Source organism: Delphinus delphis, chromosome 21, assembly GCF_949987515.2.
Source record: "Delphinus delphis chromosome 21, mDelDel1.2, whole genome shotgun sequence".
NCBI classification, from domain to species: Eukaryota; Metazoa; Chordata; class Mammalia; order Artiodactyla; family Delphinidae; genus Delphinus; species Delphinus delphis.
This window is the reverse complement of record NC_082703.1, coordinates 2,299,380-2,318,071: the sequence shown is the minus strand read 5'-3', so window position 1 is coordinate 2,318,071 and position 18,692 is coordinate 2,299,380. Positions and strand designations below refer to the sequence as shown.

General features: G+C 39.8%; 1 protein-coding gene across 2 annotated transcripts in view; it reads left to right on the top strand.

The window, feature by feature from the left end:
• Nucleotides 1-18,692, top strand: part of HOOK3 (hook microtubule tethering protein 3) — a 126,068-nt gene that overhangs the window by 105,148 nt on the left and 2,228 nt on the right. The window lies entirely within an intron of this gene.

Genomic DNA, 18,692 nt, shown 5'->3' with positions numbered 1-18,692 from the left:
TTATCACACTTTAATTTCAAGTGATATTATACTCCTTCAAGTATAATAGCATAAGAACCTTCAGTAGTGTACTTCCATTTCATCCTTCTAGACTTTATGCTAGTACAATTTAATTCTACATTTGCTAGAAGCCCACAATACATTCTTGTTTTTACTTTAAGCAGTGAATTATCTTTTAAAGAGAATTGTATAATAAGAAAAAAATGGCCTTTTGTATTTTCCATTACAGTTATCATTTATGGTGCCTTTTTTCTTTTGTGTAGATCCAGAATTCTATTTTTATAATTTCCTTCTGGATGCCCTTCAATATTTCTTGTACTGAAAATCTACTGATGATGAATTCTTTCAACTTTTATATCTGAAAATGTCTACTTTGCCACCATTTTTGAAAGAAATTTTCACTGGGTGTTTTCTTTCAGTTGTTTAAAAGGTTGTTCCACTTTCCTTTACCTTATATTTTTTCTATATTAGTTGTTTATAGCTACATAACAATTAACCCAAAGTTGGCTGCATAGAAAAACAGTTTCTTTTAAGAATGCAGGTGCAGCCTAGCTGGTGCTTCTGGCTAAGGTCTCTCACAAGGCTTCAGTCCAGGTGCCTGCCAGGGCTGTAGTTATCTTGAAGCTGCACTGGGGGAGGATATACTTCCAAGTTTACTCACATAGCTGTTAGAAGGCTTCAGGTCCTTACTGGTGGCCAGAGACATCAGTCCCTTGCCATGTGGACCTCTCTATAGCACAGCTCACAACATGGCAGTTTGCTTCCCTCAGAGTGGGGACTCTGAGAGACATAAAGGTGGGGGGAGGGGGGAAACATGTTGGAAGTCACAGCCTTGTAATCTGACATGATATCCCATCCTTTTGCTGCTTCTCATGATACATTCTGGGTTCACTCTGGCTTATGGCATCAGAAGACATGTACTAGAAGGCTGAGAGCACACACTTCAGAGCCAGACCACCTGGTTCAGATTCTAACTGCACCACTTTACTGACTCTGTAACCTTGGACAAGTTATTTAACCTCTCATTATCTCTGTCTCCTCCTGTGTAAAATGAGGATGATAGTAGTAACCACTTTATAGGGTGAGAGAGTTATACACGTGAAATAAGAGAACAGTGGCTGACTCATAGTAAGCACTGTGTGTGATAGCTATCACAATTCACAGCATTTTTTGGAAGGACAAACTATTGGAAACCAGCTATATATTCATGTTTTGGAGAATAGATAAATGTGTCATTGTCATACAATTGTATGCTATATAACCAATAAGAGGATCTAGATCTGTTATAATAGAAACAGATCGCAGAAATAATTGTTGAGTGAAAAAAAGGCACATAAGTTTTAGACACTTTGAGTATGACAGTATATTAAATTTGTAATTTTTAATTAATAGACTTTTAATATCAAAAAAATCTAATGAATATAAAATTCTATTTATATAATCCCAAATTTATTTATAACCCTGTCAAATTACATAGCCCTATATACATGTCCTTCCATGCCTGTGTATACACATCTCTGTCATTCTTGTTTCACTTTTCCATACAGTGGGCTTGGCATAATTTTCATGTCAATGCTATTTTTTTGCAGAACAGATTTCTATAAGTGGGACTAGGATACTCAGTTTTAGGACTAACCATTATCTGAGCCTTTAGCGAGTCATAACCTTTTTGCTGGTAGAGGGTCTTGCCTGGATGTTGATGGCTGCTGACTGATCTGGGTGGTGGTTACTGAAGTTGGGGTGTCGGTGGCAATTTCTTAAAATAAAACAACAGTGAAGTTTGCCACATCCCTTGACTCTTCCTTTCGTGAACAATTTCTCTGTAGCATGCATTGCTGCTTGATAGGATTTTTACCCACAGTAGAAAGTCTATCAAAATTGGAGTCATTCCTCTCAAACCTGCTGCTGCTTTATCAACTCAGTTGATGTCATATTCTAAATTCTTTGTTGTCATTTCACCAATCATCACAGCATCTTCACCAGGAGTAGATTCCATCTCAGGAAACCAGGATCTGTGGTTGGCTGAACCCACAGATGCAGAACCAGGGATGCCGAGAGTTGACTCTAAGATTATATGCGGGTTTTCTACTGCACGGGAGTCGGCACCCCAACCCTTGGGTTGTTCAAGGGTCAAATGTAATTATTTTTTCCTTTGGGCTTTTGGTTTTAGTCTTGTGTTTTTCACCATTTTACTCCAATTCTGTTTTCCACCTTAAAGTATTTTTTATTGTAAAATATAATACAAAAACAGGAAAGTACATAGTATGAACATGTAGTCTTACAAGTTGTCATATAGTGAACAACAACGTAATCACATCCCGGCAGGATTAAACATTGCAAGTGCCTGAGAATCTCCACACATTTCCCTTCTCAAGCTCCTCCTTCCCCAGAGGTAACCACTAGCCTGACTGCTATGGTAATGATTCCATTTTTTGTTTAGGGTTTTACCATTAAGTAAAAACAACATGGTATGACGTTGCCTGTTCCTAAACTTTGTGTAAATAGAATTATATAGTCTGGCTTCCTTTGCGCAGCATTTTGTTTATACAGTCATCCTTATTATCATGTGAGCTCCAGTTAATTTATTTCATTTTTGCATAGAATTCCATTATATGACAATATACATTGTACCCTTGATGAGTATTTTGGTTGTTTCCAGTTTGTGGCTATTCCAGACAATGTTGCCAACATTGTTCATATATTCTGATGCATCAGAGTATGCGTTTCTTTGGGGACGTACCTAAGAATAGAATTACTGCATCATTAGGATAGGTATCTTCAACTTTCCTACATAATGCCAAACTCTTCCCAAAGCAGAGTAGTCATTTCGAACTGTCAAGCTTTTTCATTTTTGCCAATGTAATGGGTGGGTAGTGGTATATAAAAATGTCTTTAATTTGCATTTTCCTGATTACTGAGATTGGTCACTTTGTCATGTATTTATTGGCCATTTGGGTTTCTTCCTTTGTGCAGAATATGTTCCAACCAATCTTCTATTTTAGGTTATCTGTATTTTTATTTCTAGGAATCTAGTACATATTTTGGATTTAAGCCCTCTGTGGTTTGCCTTCAACTCTTGGTGTATTCTGATGGATAGAAAGTTCTTAATTTTAACGTAATCAGATTTATCATTTTTTCTTGTATTACTTATTTTCTGTCTTGTTTAAGAAATTTTTTCTAACTCTAAAGGCTGGAGATTTCCTCCTATATTATCATCTAAGATATTTATCTTTTGCATCTCATATTTCAGTACATAGTGTGAGGTAAGGATGCAATTTTGTTCTTTTTATTAAATTTTTTTCCGGTATTGATGCCTAATTGTCCCAGCACCATTATTCAGAACACTAGATTTTTCTCACTTCTCTGCAGTGAAGGTTTTCTCAAGTCTCAAGCATCCATATATATTCATAGATACGTTTGTGAGTTCTCCACTGTGTTCTGTTACTTGCTTTGTCTATTTCTGTGCCAATATCACACTCTCTTAAATCATTACAGCTAAAGTATTAGAATTAATAGAAGTTAGGACTTCCCAGGTGGTGCAGTGGTTAAGGATCCACCTGCCAGTGCAGGGGACACGGAATCGATCCCTCGTCCAGGAAGATCCCACACGCTGAGGACCACCTAAGCCCGTGCACCACAGCTACTGAAGCCTGTGTACCCTAGAGCCCACTCACCGCAACTACTGAGCCCACGTGCTGCAACTACTGAAGCCCGCGCACCTAGAGCCTGTGCTCTGCAACAAGAGAAGCCGCCGCAATGAGAAGCCCACACACCGCAATGAAGAGTAGCCCGTGCTCACTGCAACTAGAGAAAGCCCGCACACAGCAACGAAGACCCAACACAGCCAAGAAAAATTAATAGAAATTAGGAAAGTGGCTAGATATAAAAATCAATTTTAACAGCATACCTAGAAGATATAAAACCTCATAAGAGACAATAAAAAGCTAAATAAACAGAGATATGCCACGTTCATGGATTGGAAGATTTAATACAGTAGAGTTGTCAGTTACCCCAACATTGATCTGCAGCTTTATCACAATCCCAGTCAATCTCAATGAGATGGTGGTTTGTTGGTTTGTTGTTTTGAATTTTATTTTACTTATTTTTAAAACAGCAGGTTCTTATTAGTTATCCATTTTATACATATTAGTGTATACATGTCAATCCCAATCTCCCAATTCATCCCACCACCACCCCCCACCCCCGCTGCTTTCCCCCCTTGGTGTCCATATGTTTGTTCTCTACATCTGTGTCTCTATTTCTGCCTTGCAAGCCACTTCATCTGTACCATTTTTCTAGGTTCCACATATATGCGTTATTACACGGTATTTGTTTTTCTCTTTCTGACTTACTTCACTCTGTATGACAGGCTATAGATCCATCCACATCTCTACAAATGACCCAATTTCATTCCTTTTTATGGCTGAGTAATATTCCATTGTATATATGTACCACATCTTCTTTATCCATTCATCTGTCAATGGGCATTTTAGGTTGCTTCCATGACCTGGCTATTGTAAATAGTGCTGCAATGAACACTGAGGTGCATGTGTCTTTTTGAATAATGGTTTTCTCTAGGTACATGCCCAGTAGTGGGATTGCTGGGTCATATGGTAATTCTATTTTAAGTTTTTTAAGGAACCTCCATACTGTTCTCCATAGTGGCTGTATCAATTTGCATTGCCACCACCAGTGCAACAGGGTTCCCTTTTCTCCACACCCTCTCCAGCATTTGTTGTTTGTAGATTTTCTGATGATGCCCATTCTAACTGATGTGAGGTGATACCACATTGTAGTGTTTTTTTTTGTTTTGTTTTGTTTTAACATCTTTATTGGAGTATAACTGCTTTACAATGGTGTGTTAGTTTCTGCTTTACAACAAAATGAATCAGTTATATATAGACATATGTTCCCATATCTCTTCCCTCTTGCATCTCCCTCCCTCCCACCCTCCCTATCCCACCCCTCCAGGCAGTCACAAAGCACCGAGCTAATCTCCCTGTGCTATGCAGCTGCTTCCCACTAGCTATCTACCTTACGTTTGGTGGCGTATATACGTCCATACCTCTCTCTCACTTTGTCACAGCTTACCCTTCCCCCTCCCCATATCCTCAAGTCCATTCTCTAGTAGGTCTGTGTCTTTATTCCTGTTTTACCCCTAGGTTCTTCATGACATTTTTTTCTTAAATTCCATATATATGTGTTAGCATATGGTATTTGTCTCTCTCTTTCTGACTTACTTCACTCTGTATGACAGACTCTAGGTCTATCCACCTCATTACAAATAGCTCAATTTTGTTTCTTTTTATGGCTGAGTAATATTCCATTGTATATATGTGCCACATCTTCTTTATCCATTCATCTGGGGATGGACACTTAGGTTGTTTCCATCTCTGGGCTATTGTAAATAGAGCTGCAATGAACATTTTAGTACAAGACTCTTTTTGAATTATGCTTTTCTCAGGGTATATGCCCAGTACTGGGATTACTGGGTCATATGGTAGTTCTATTTGTAGTTTTTTAAGGAACCTCCATACTCTTCTCCACAGTGGCTGTATCAATTTACATTCCTACCAACAGTGCAAGAGGGTTCCCTTTTCTCCACACCCTCTCCAGCATTTATTGTTTCTAGATTTTTTGATGATGGCCATTCTGACTGGTGTGAGATGATATCTCATTGTAGTTCTGATTAGCATTTCTCTAATGATTAGTGATGTTGAGCATTCTTTCATGTGTTTGTTGGCAGTCTCTATATCTTGTTTGGAGAAATGTCTATTTAGGTCTTCTGCCCATTTTTGGATTGGGTTGTTTGTTTTTTTGTTATTGAGCTGCTTGTAAATTTTGGAAATTAATCCTTTGTCAGTTGCTTCATTTGCAAATATTTTCTCCCATTCTGGGGGTTTCTTTTGGTCTTGTTTATGGTTTCCTTTGCTGGGCAAAAGCTTTGAAGTTTCATAAGGTCCCGTTTATTTTTGTTTTTGTTTCCCTTTCTCTAGGAGATGGGTCAAAAAGGATGTTGCTGTGATTTATGTCATAGAGTGTTCTGCCTATGTTTTCCTCTAAGAGTTTGATAGTTTCTGGCCTTACATTAAGGTCTTTAATCCATTTTGAGCTTATTTTTGTGTATCACGTTAGGGAGTGATCTAATTTCATACTTTTACATGTACCTGTCCAGTTTTCCCAGCACCACTTATCGAAGAGGCTGTCCTTTCTCCACTGTACATTCCTGCCTCCTTTATCAAAGATAAGGTGACCATATGTGTGTGGGTTTATCTCTGGGCTTTCTATCCTATTCCATTGATCTATCTTTCTGTTTTTGTGTCAGTAACATACTGTCTTGATTACTGTAGCTTTGTAGTATAGTCTGAAGTCAGGGAGCCTAATTCCTCCAGCTCCATTTTTCGTTCTCAAGATTGCTTTGGCTATTCGGGGTCTTTTGTGTTTCCATACAAATTGTGAAAATTTTTGTTCTAGTTCTGTGAAAAATGCCAGTGGTAGTTTGATAGGGATTGCATTGAATCTGTAGATTGCTTTGGATAGTAGAGTCATTTTCACAATGTTGATTCTTCCAATCCAAGAACATGGTATATCTTTCCATCTATTTGTATCATCTTTAATTTCTTTCATCAGTGTCTTATAATTTTCTGCATAGAGGTCTTTTGTCTCCTTAGGTAGGTTTATTCCTAGATACTTTATTCTTTTGGTTGCAATGGTAAATGGGAGTGTTTTCTTGATTTCACTTTCAGATTTTTCATCATTAGTGTATAGGAATGCCAGAGATTTCTGTGCATTAATTTTGTATCCTGCTACTTTACCAAATTCATTGATTAGCTCTAGTAGTTTTCTGGTAGCATCTTTAGGATTCTCTATGTATAGTATTATGTCATCTGCAAATAGTGACAGCTTTACTTCTTCTTTTCCAATTTGGATTCTTTTTATTTCCTTTTCTTCTCTGATTGCTGTGGCTAAAACTTCCAAAACTATGTTGAATAAGAGTGGTGAGAGTGGGAACCTTGTTTTGTTCCTGATCTTAGTGGAAATACTTTCGTTTTTCACCACTGAGGACGATGTTGGCTGTGGGTTTGTCATATATGGCCTTTATTATGTTGAGGAAAGTTCCCTCTATGCCTACTTTCTGCAGGGTATTTATCATAAATGGATGTTGAATTTTGTCAAAAGCTTTCTCTGCATCATTGAGATGATCATATGGTTTTTCTCCTTCAATTTGTTAATATGGTATATCACATTGACTGATTTGCGTATATTGAAGATTCCTTGCATCCTGGAATAAACCACACTTGATCATGGTGTATGATCCATTTAATGTGCTGTTGGATTCTGTTTGCTAGTATTTTGTTGAGGATTTTTGCATCTATGTTCATCAGTGATATGATATTGGCCTGTAGTTTTCTTTCTTTGTGACATCCTTGTCTGGTTTTGGTATCAGGGTGATGGTGGCCTCGTAGAATGAGTTTGGGAGTGTTCCTCCTTCTGCTATATTTTGGAAGAGTTTGAGAAGGATACGTGTTAGCTCTCCTCTAAATGTTTGATAGAATTCGCCTGTGAAGCCATCTGGTCCTGGGCTTTTGTTTGTTGGAAGATTTTTAACCACAGTTTCAATTTCAGTGCTTGTGATTGGTCTGTTCATAGTTTCTATTTCTTCCTGATTCAGTCTTGGCAGGTTGTGCATTTCTAAGAATTTGTCCATTTCTTCCAGGTTGTCCATTTTATTGGCATAGAGTTGCTTGTAGTAATCTCTCATGATCTTTTGTATTTCTGCAGTGTCAGTTGTTACTTCTCCTTTTTCATTTCTAATTCTATTGATTTGAGTCTTCTCCCTTTTTTTCTTGATGAGTCTGGCTAATGGTTTATCAATTTTGTTTATCTTCTCAAAGAACCAGCTTTTAGTTTTATTGATCTTTGCTATCATTTCCTTCATTTCTTTTTCATTTATTTCTGATCTGATTTTTATGATTTCTTTCCTTCTGCTAACTTTGGGGGTTTTTTGTTCTTCTTTCTCTAATTGATTTAGGTGCAAGGTTAGGTTGTTTATTCGAGACGTTTCCTGTTTCTTAAGGTAGGATTGTATTGCTCTAAAATTCCCTCTTAGAACTGCTTTTGCTGCATCCCATAGGTTTTGGGTCGTCGTGGCTCCACTGTCATTTGTTTCTAGGTATTTTTTAATTTCCTCTTTGATTTCTTCAGTGATCACTTCATTATGAAGTAGGGTATTGTTTAGCCTCCATGTGTTTGTATTTTTTACAGATCTTTTCCTGTAATTGATATCTAGTCTCATAGCGTTGTGGTCGGAAAAGATACTTGATACAATTTCAATTTTCTTAAATTTACCAAGGCTTGATTTGTGACCCAAGATATGATCTATCCTGGAGAATGTTCCATGAGCACTAGAGAAAAATGTGTATTGTGTTGTTTTTGGATGGAATGTCCTATAAATATCAATTAAGTCCATCTTGTTTAATGTATCAATTGAAGCTTGTGTTTCCTTATTTATTTTCATTTTGGATAATCTGTCCATGGGTGAAAGTGGGGTGTTAAAGTCACCTACTATGAATGTGTTAGTATCGATTTCCCCTTTTATGGCTGTTAGTATTTGCCTTATGTATTGAGGTGCTCCTATGTTGGGTGCATAAATATTTACAATTGTTATATCTTCTTCTTGGATTGATCCCTTGATCATTATGTAGTGTCCTTCTTTGTCTCTTCTAATAGTCTTTATTTGAAAGTCTATTTTGTCTGATATGAGAATTGCTACTCCAGCTTTCTTTTGGTTTCCATTTGCATGGAATATCTTTTTCCATCCCCTCACTTTCAGTCTGTATGTGTCTCTAGGTCTGAAATGGGTCTCTTGTAGACAGCATATATATGAGTCTTGTTTTTGTATCCATTCAGCCAATCTGTGTCTTTTGGTGGGAGCATTTAGTCCATTTACATTTAAGGTAATTATTGATATGTATGTTCCTATTCCCATTTTCTTAATTGTTTTGGGTTCGTTATTGCAGGTCTTTTCCTTCTCTTGTGTTTCTTGACTAGAGAAGTTCCTTTAGCATTTGTTGTAAAGCTGGTTTGGTGGTGCTGAACTCTCTCAGCTTTTGCTTGTCTGTAAAGGTTTTAATTTCTTCATCAAATCTGAATGAGATCCTTGCTGGGTAGAGTAATCTTGGTTGCAGGTTTTTCTCCTTCATCACTTTAAATATGTCCTGCCAGTCCCTTCTGGCTTGCAGATTTTCTGCTGAGAGATCAGCTGTTAACCTTATGGGGATTCCCTTGTGTGTTATTTGTTGTTTTTCCCTTGCTGCTTTTAATATGTTTCTTTGTATTTAATTTTTGACAGTTTGATTAGTATGTGTCTTGGCGTATTTCTCCTTGGATTTATCCTGTATGGGACTCTCTGTGCTTCCTGGACTTGATTAACTATTTCCTTTCCCATATTAGGGAAGTTTTCAACTATAATCTCTTCAAATATTTTCTCAGTCCGTTTCTTTTTCTCTTCTTCTTCTGGAACCCCTATAATTCGAATGTTGGTGCGTTTAATGTTGTCCCAGAGGTCTCTGAGACTGTCCTCAGTTCTTTTCATTCTTTTCTCTTTGTTCTGCTCTGCAGTAGTTATTTCCAGTATTTTATCTTCCAGGTCACTTATCCGTTCTTCTGCCTCAGTTATTCTGCTCTTGATCCCATCTAGAGTATTTTTAATTTCATTTATTGTGCTGTTCATTGTTGCTTATTTCATCTTTAGTTCTTCTAGGTCCTTGTTAGATGTTTCTTGCATTTTGTCTATTCTATTTCCAAGATTTTGGATCATCTTTACTATCATTATTCTGAATTCCTTTTCAGGTAGACTGCCTATTTCCTCTTCATTTGTTAGGTCTGGTGGGTTTTTATCTTGCTCCTTCATCTGCTGTGTGTTTTTTTGTCTTCTCATTTTGCTTATCTTACTTTGTTTGGGGTCTCCTTTTTGCAGGCTGCAGGTTCATAGTTCCCGTTGTTTTTGGTGTCTGTCCCCAGTGGCTAAGGTTGGTTCAGTGGGTTGTGTAGACTTCCTGGTGGAGGGGACTAGTGCCTGTGTTCTGGTGGATGAGGCTGGATCTTGTCTTTCTGGTGGGCAGGTCCACGTCTCGTGGTGTGTTTTGGGGTGTCTGTGGACTTATTATGATTTTAGGCAGCCTCTCTGCTAATGGGTGGGGTTGTGTTCCTGTCTTGCTAGTTGTTTGGCATAGGATGTCCAGCACTGTAGCTGGCTGGTCGTTGAGTGAAGCTGGGTGCTGGTGTTGAGATAGAGATCTCTGGGAGATTTTCGCCATTTGATATTATGTGGAGCTGGGAGGTCTCTTGTGGACCAGTGTCCTGAAGTTGGCTCTCCCACCTCAGAGGCACAGCTCTAACTCCTGGCTGCAGCACCAAGAGCCTTTCATCCACATGGCTCAGAATAAAAGGGAGAAAAAGTAGAGAGAAAGAATTAGTAGAAGTAGGAAGAAAGAAAGAAAGAAAGAAAGAAAAGAAAGAAAGAAGGGAGGGAGGGAGGGAGGAAGGAAGGAAGGAGAAAAAGAAAGCAAGAAGATAAAGTAAAATAAAGTAAGATAAAATATAATAAAGTTATTAAAATAAAAAAATAATTATTAAGAGAAAAAAAACGGACAGATAGAACCCTGGGACAAATGGTGGAAGCAAAGCTATACAGACAAAATCTCACACAGAAGCATACACATACACACTCACAAAAAGAGGAAAAGGGGAAAAAATCATAAATCTTGCTCTCAAAGTCCACCTCCTTAATTTGGGATGATTCGTTGTCTATTCAGGTATTCCACAGAAGCAGGGTACATCAAGTTGATTGTGGAGCTTTAATCCGCTGCTTCTGAGGCTGCTGGGAGAGATTTCCCTTTCTCTTCTTTGCTGTCACATTTCCCAGGGGCTCAGCTTTGGATTTGGCCCCGCCTCTGCGTGTAGGTCGCTGGAGGGCGTCTCTTCTTCGCTCAGACAGGACGGGGTTAAAGGAGCCGCTGATTCGGGGGCTCTGGCTCACTCAGGCCGGGGGTAGGGAGGGGCACGGAGTGCGGGTCTAGCATGTGGCGGCAGAGGCCGGCATGACGTTGCACCAGCCTGAGGCGTGCCGTGCGTTCTCCCCGGGGGAGTTGTCCCTGGATCCCGGGACCCTGGCAGTGGCGGGCTGCACAGGCTCCCCGGAAGGGAGGTGTAGAGAGTGACCTGTGCCCGCACACAGGCTTTTTGGTGGCGGCAGCAGCAGCCTTAGCGTCTTATGCCCGTCTCTGGGGTCCACGCTTTTAGCCGCGGCTCCTGCCGTCTCTGGAGCTCCTTTAAGCAGCGGTCTTAATCTCCTCTCCTCGCGCACCAGGAAACAAAGAAGGAAGAAAAAGTCTCTTGCCTCTTCAGCAGGTCCAGACTTTTCCCTAGACTCCCTCCCGGCCAGCCGTGGGGCACTAACCCGCTGCAGGGTGTGTTCACGCCGCCAACCCCAGTCCTCTCCCTGCACTCCGACCGAAGCCCGAGCCTCAACTCCCAGCCCCGCCCGCCCCAGTGGGTGAGCAGGCAAGCCTCTCGGGATGGTGAGTGCCGGTCGGCACAGATCCTCTGTGCGGGAATCTCCCCGCTTTGCCCTCCGCACCCCTGTTGCTGTGTTCTCCTCCGCGGCTCCGAAGCTTCCCGCCTCCCGCCACCCGCAGTCTCCGCCCGCGAAGGGGCTTCCTAGTGTGTGGTAACCTTTCCTCCTTCACAGCTCCCTCCCACACGTGCAGGTCCCGACCCTATCCTTTTGTCTCTGTTTATTCTTTTTTCTTTTCCCCTACCCAAGTACGTGGGGGGTTTCTTGCCTTTTGGGAGGTCTGAGGTCTTCTGCCAGCGTTCAGTAGGTGTTCTGTAGGAGCTGTTCCACGTGTAGATGTATTTCTGGTCTATCTGTGGGGAGGAAGGTCATCTCCGCATTTTACTCTTCTGCCATCTTCCCGGAAGTCCTCACATTGTAGTTTTGATTTGCTTTCTCTAATAATTAGTGATGTTGAGCAGCTTTTCATGTGCCTCTTGGCCATGTGTATGTCTTCTTTGGGGAAATGTTTATTTAGGTCTTCTGCCTAAATTTTTGGATTGGGTTGTTTGTGTTTTTAATATTGAGCTCCATGAGCTGATTATATATTTTGGAGATTAATCCTTTGTCCGTTGATTCATTTGCAAGTATTTTCTACCATTCTGAGGGTTGTCTTTTCATCTTGTTTGTAGTTTCTTTTGCTTTGCAAAAGCTTTTAAGTTTCATTAGGTCTTATTTATTTTTGTTTTTATTTCCATTACTCTAGGAGGTGGATCAAAAAAAATCTTACTGTAATTTTTGTCAGAGTGTTCTTCCTATGTTTTCCTCTAAGAGTTTGACAGTGTCCAGTCTTACATTTAGGTCTCTAATCCATTTTGAGTTTATTTTTGTGTATGGTGTTAGGGAGTGTTCTAATTTCATTCTTTTACATGTAGCTGTCCAGTTTTCCTAGCACCACTTATTGAAGAGACTGTCTTTTCTCCATTGTATATCCTTGCCTCCTTTGTCATAGATTAGTTGACCATAGGTGCATGGGTTTTTCTCTGGGCTTTCTATCCTGTTCCATTGATCTATATTTCTGTTTTTGTGCTAGTACCATACTGTCTTGATTACTGTAGCTTTGTAGTACAGTCTGAAGTCAGGGGTCTGATTCCTCCAGCTCCGTTTTTTTCCCTTAAGATTGCTTTGGCTATTTGGGGTCTTTTGTGTCTCCATACAAATTTTAAGATTTTTTTGTTTTAGTTCTGTAAAAAATACCACTGGTAATTGGATGGGGATTGCATTGAATCTGTGATTGCTTTGGGTAGTATAGTCATTTTCACAATGTTGATTCTTCCAATCCAAGAACATGGTATATCTATCCAACTCTCGTGTCATCTTTGATATCTTTAATCAGTATCTTATAGTTTTCTGAGTACAGGTCTTTTACCTCCTAAGGTAGGTTTTCCTAGGTATTTTATTCTTTTTGTTGCAGTGATGAATGGAATTGTTTCCTTAATTTCTCTTTCTGATGTTTCGATGTTAGTGTATAGGAATACAGGAGATTTCTGTGCATTAATTTTGTATCCTGCAGCTTTACCAAATTCATTGATTAGCTCTAGTAGTTTTCTGGTAGCATCTTTAGGATTCTCTATGTATAGTATCATGTCATCTGCAAACAGTGTGAGTTTTACTACTTCTTTTCCAATTTGGATTCCTTTTATTTCTTTTTCTTCTCTGATTGCCGTGGCTAGGACTTCCAAAACTATGTTGAATAATAGTGGCGACAGTGGACATCCTTGTCTTGTTCCAGATCTTACAGGAAATGCTTTCAGTTTTTCACCATTGAGAATGATTTTTGCTGTGGGTTTGTCGTATATAATCTTTATTATGTTAAGGTAGGTTCCCTCTATGCCCACTTTCTGGAGAGTTTTTATCATAAACGGGTGTTGAATTTTGTGAGGAGCTTTTTCTGCATCTATTGAGATGATTATATGGTTTTCCTTCTTCAATTTGTTTTATGGTGTATCACATTGATTGATTTGCATATATTGAAGAATCCTTGCATCCCTGGGATAAATTCCACTTGATCATGGTGTATGATCCTTTTAATGTGTTGTTGGATTATGTTTGCTAGTATTTTGTTGAGGATATTTACATCTATATTCATCAGTGATATTGGTCTGTGGTTTTCTTTTTTTGTAGTATCTTTGTCTGGTTTTGGTATCATGGTGATGGTGGCCTCATAGAATGAGTTTGGGAGTGTTCCTCCCTCTGCAATTTTTTGGAAGAGTTTGAGAAGGATGGGTGTTAGCTGTTCTCTAAATGTTCGATAGAATTCACCTGTGAAGCCATCTGGTCCTGGACTTTTGCTTGTTGAAAGATTTTTAATCACAGTTTCAATTTCATTATTTGTGATTGGTCTGTTCATATTTTCTGTTTCTTCCTGGTTCACTCTTGGAAGGTTATACCTTTCTAAGAATCTGTCCATTTCTTCCAGGTTGTCCATTTTATTGGCATGGAGCTGCTTGTATTGGTCTCTTAGGATGCTTTGTATTTCTGCATTGTCTGTTGTAACTTCTCCTTTTTCATTTCTAATTTTATTGATTTGAGTCCTCTCCCTCTTTTTTTGATGAGTCTGGCTAAAGGTTTATCAATTTTATTTATTTTCTCAAAGAAGCAGCTTTTAGTTTTATTGATCTTTGCTATTGTTTTCTTTGTTTCTATTTCATTTATTTCTGCTCTGATCTTTATGATTTCTTTTCTTCTACTGACTTTGGGTTTTGTCTGTTCTTCTTTCTCTGGTTCCTTTAGGTGTAACGTGAGATTGTTTATTTGAGATTTTTCATGTTTCTTGAGGTAGGCTTGTATAGCTATAAACTTCCCCCTTAGAACTGCTTTTGCTGCATCCCCTAGGTTTTGGATCGTTGTGTTTTCTTTGTAATTTGTCTCTAGGTATTTTTTGATTTCCTCTTTGATTTCTTCAGTGATCACTTGGTTATTTTGTAACATACTCTTTAGCCTCCATGTGTTTGTGTTCTTTACATTTTTTTCCAATAGCGTTGTGGTCGGAAAAGATACTTGATATGATTTCAATTTTCTTAAATTTACCAAGCTTGGTTTGTGACCCAAGAAGTGATCTATCCTGGAGAATGTTCTATGTGCACTTGAGAAGAAAGTGTAATCTCCTGTTTTTGGATGGAATGCCCTATAAATATCAATTAAATCTACGTGGTGTATTGTGTCATTTAAAGCTTGTGTTTCCTTATTAATTTTCTGTCTGGATGATTTGCCCGTTGGTGTGAGGTGCTACAGTCCCCCACTATTATTGTGTTACTGTCAATTTCCTCTTTTATAGCTGTTAGCAGTTGCCTTATGTATTGAGGTCCTCCTTTGTTGGGTGCATATATATTTATAATTGTTTATCTTCTTCTTGGATTGATCCCTTGATCATTATGTAGTGTCCTTCCTTGTCTCTTGTAACATTCCTTAAAGTCTATTTTATCTGATATGAGTATTGCTACTCCAGTTTTCTTTTGATTTCCATCTGCATGGAATAGCTTTTTCCATTCCCTCACTTTCAGTCTGTATGTGTCCCTAGGTCAGAAGTGAGTCTCCTGTAGACAGCATATATATGGATCTTGTTTTTTTAACCATTCAGCGAGCCTGTGTATTTTGGTTGGAGCATTTAATCCATTCATGTTTAAAGTAATTATCTATATGTATGTTCTTATTACCATTTCCTTTAGCATTTGTTGTAGAGCTGGTTTGGTGGTGCTGAATTCCCTTAGCTTTTGCTTGTCTGTAAAGCTTTAGATTTCTCCATTGAATCTGAATGAGATCCTTGCCAGGTAGAGTAATCTTGGTTGTAGGTTCTTTCCTTTCATCACTTTAAATATATCATGCCACTCCCTTCTGGTTTGTAGAGTTTCTGCTGAGAAATTAGCTATTAACCTTATGGGAGTTCCCTTGTATGTTATTTGTCATTTTCCCTTATTGCTTTCAATAATTTTTCTTTGTCTTTAATTTTTGTCAATTTGATTACTATGTGTCTCGGTGTGTTTCTCCTTGTGTTTATCCTGGCTGGGACTCTCTGCAATTCCTGGACTTGGGTGGCTATTTCCTTTCCCATGTTAGGGAAGTTTTCAACTATAATCTCTTCAAATATTTTCTTAGGTCCTTTCTCTCTTCTCCTTCTGGGACCCCTATAATGTGAATGTTGCTGCGTTTAATGTCGTCCCAGTTGTCTCTTAGGCTGTCTTCATTTCTTTTCATTCTTTTTTCTTTATTGTGTTCCACGGCAGTGAATTCCTCCATTCTGTCCTCCAGGTCAGTTATCCGTTCTTCTACCTCAGTTATTCTGCTTGTGATTCCTTCTAGTGTATTTTTCATTTCAGTTATTGTATTGTTCATCTCTGTTCATTTGTTCTTTGATTCTTCTAGGTCTTTGTTAAACATTTCTTGCATCTTCTCAATCTTTGCCTCCATGCTTTTTCCGAGGTCCTGGACCATCTTCACTATCATTATTCTGAATTCGTTTTCTGGAAGGTTGCCTATCTCCACTTCATTTAGTTGTTTTTCTGGGGTTTTATCTTGTTCCTTCATCTGGTACATAGCCCTCTGCCTTTTCATCTTGTCTATCTTTCTGTGAATGTGGGGTTTTTTCCACAGGCTGTAGGATTGTAGTTCTTGCTTCTGCTGTCTGCCCTCTGGTGGATGTGGCTATCTAAGAGGCTAGTGCAAGTTTCCTGATGGGAGGGACTGGTGGTGGGTAGAGCCGGGTGTTGCTGTGATGGGAAGAGCTCAGTAAAACTTTAATCCACTGTGATGGGTGGGGCTGGGTTCCTTCCTGTTGGTTGTTTGGCCTGAGGCGACCCAGCACTGGAGGCTACCCAGCTCTTTGGTGGGGCTAATGTCAGACTCTGGGAGGGCTCACGCCAAGGAGTACTTCCCAGAATTTCTCCTGTCAGTGTCCTTGTCCTCATGGTGAGACACAGCCACCACCCCCCGCCCCTCGCCTCTGCAGGAGACCCTCCAACACCAGCAGGTAGGTCTGGTTCAGTCTCCTATGGGGTCACTGCTCCTTCCCCTGGGTCTTGATGTTCACACTACTTTGTGTGTGCCCTCCAAGAGTGGAGTCTCTCTTTCTCCCAGTCCTGTCAAAGTCCTCTAGTCAAATCCCACTAGCCTTCAAATTCTGACTCTCTAGGAATTCCTCTTCCTGTTGCTGGACGCCGAGGTTTGGAAGTCTGACGAGAGGCTCAGAACCTTCACGCCAGTGGGTGGACTTCTGTGGTATAAGTGTGCTCCAGTTTGTGAGTCACCCACCCAGCAGTTATGGGATTTGATTTTATTGTGATTGCACCCCACCTACCATCTCATTGTGGCTTCTCCTTTGTCTTTGGATGTGGGGTATCTTTTTTGGTGAGTTCTAGTGTCTTCCTGTCGATGATTGTTCACCAGTTAGTTGTGATTCTGGTGCTCTCGCAGGAGGGAGTGAGCGCACATCTTTCTACTCCGCCATCTTGAACCGATCACTCCACTGCCTTGTGCCTCTGTCTTACTTATGACTGGGCTCCACTCAGCCACTGCTTTACTGTCTGTTATGACTGTCCTGACTCAGCTGGGCACAGCCTCAGGTGCTTCGTGGTGGTGGAGCCAAAAGACAATCACAGGCTCCTGGTTCTGGTTCTCGATTAACCAATCTTCATGTGCTTTCTCCCTTCCTGCCCTCCCCTCCTGTTTTCTCCCTCTCTGTCTAGCTCACATGTTTCTAGTACTAGCTCCTGGAGTGCAACCAGGGCTCTGAAAGTACCAACCTCCCTGATTGTAGCCAAGAGAGAAAATGTTGAAGCTTAAAGAGCATTGGGGGAAGTTGAAAGCTCAAGCGTTTAACACAATTCCCAGGCACCTAATCATTATCAAACTTATGGGTAAACTCTGGAAGAGTGCAGTCAAACTGAGAGCATCATGTAGCTAGTGACGGCCCTACCAATGAAAAGCTCATATCAATAATTCCCAATAAGTCAAAAACAGATGATGAATGGTACACATGAATGAGATAAATTTTGTGATAGGTAAAATATACCTCAATAAAAAACTGATGAACAATTTGCACTACAACTTATATCACTTGTTAAGTAGTTTTATTTACACACACATTGTGATTTAGTTTATTTGTATAATAAATGGTAATTTTAAAAAATTTTTTCATTGATTGGTTTATTTCTGTATTTAGCACAACATACTGATTGCTGATCAACCCTGCCTACACTCTCCCACTAGCACTGTGGCATCTTAACTTTCCCCAGAAACCCTGATGACATAGCAGCAGTCTGTACTGTGGACTCATTGAGCCGTCGTTTTCAACCTGGGCTGCACCTTAGAATTATGGGGGGAGCTTTTAAAGTATGCTGATGCCAAGCCCTCACCCTCAGCCAATGAAATTAGAATCCCTGAGGCTGGGGCTCAGTCACTGGAGTTTCATTAAAACTGTCCACGTGATTCTAAGATGCAGCCAGGGTTAAGAAATACTGGACAGAGGAAGGCACCCTTTGAAACTGGGGAGGCAGGCATGGGTTTCATGAGTGTTCATTTCCTAACTGTCACCCTTCTCCATGTTCTGTAACAAGTGCGTCAGGCCTGGCTCAGGTTCTCACTTGTAAAGTGGAGAATCAACAATTGCCCTGCTTCTCCATAGGGTTTTTTTGGTCTCAAATGAGACAGCATTTGTGTGTCCTTATGGATATTCGTCCAGATCCCATCTGTCCCTCGTCTGGGGTGATGACTTTCTTCTACCCTGTCTTACAGTTTCCCTTCTCTGGCTTTCATTTTTCTGATCGTATTTTCACCAAGCATCTGTAGACTGCTTCTGATATCCTCAGGGATTGGTAAGAAGGCAGGAGTGTTGGTGCACAATTCAAAGCACAACGCAAGGATCTAGAAGACAATGACAGGTTTAGAACATCCATGTGCTGACAGGTATCCAGCTGTTTTGAAAGAGGATCAGCCAGTCTTTTTTTTACTCAGATTTTATTCTTATTTGTACTGGTTTGATGGGAGAGCTAATGGTGTAGGGTACCTATCTTGAAATAGTGGCAGCAGTCATTGATTTTCCTTTCCTATAACTGACAACTTTAAAGAATATGTTCTGGGA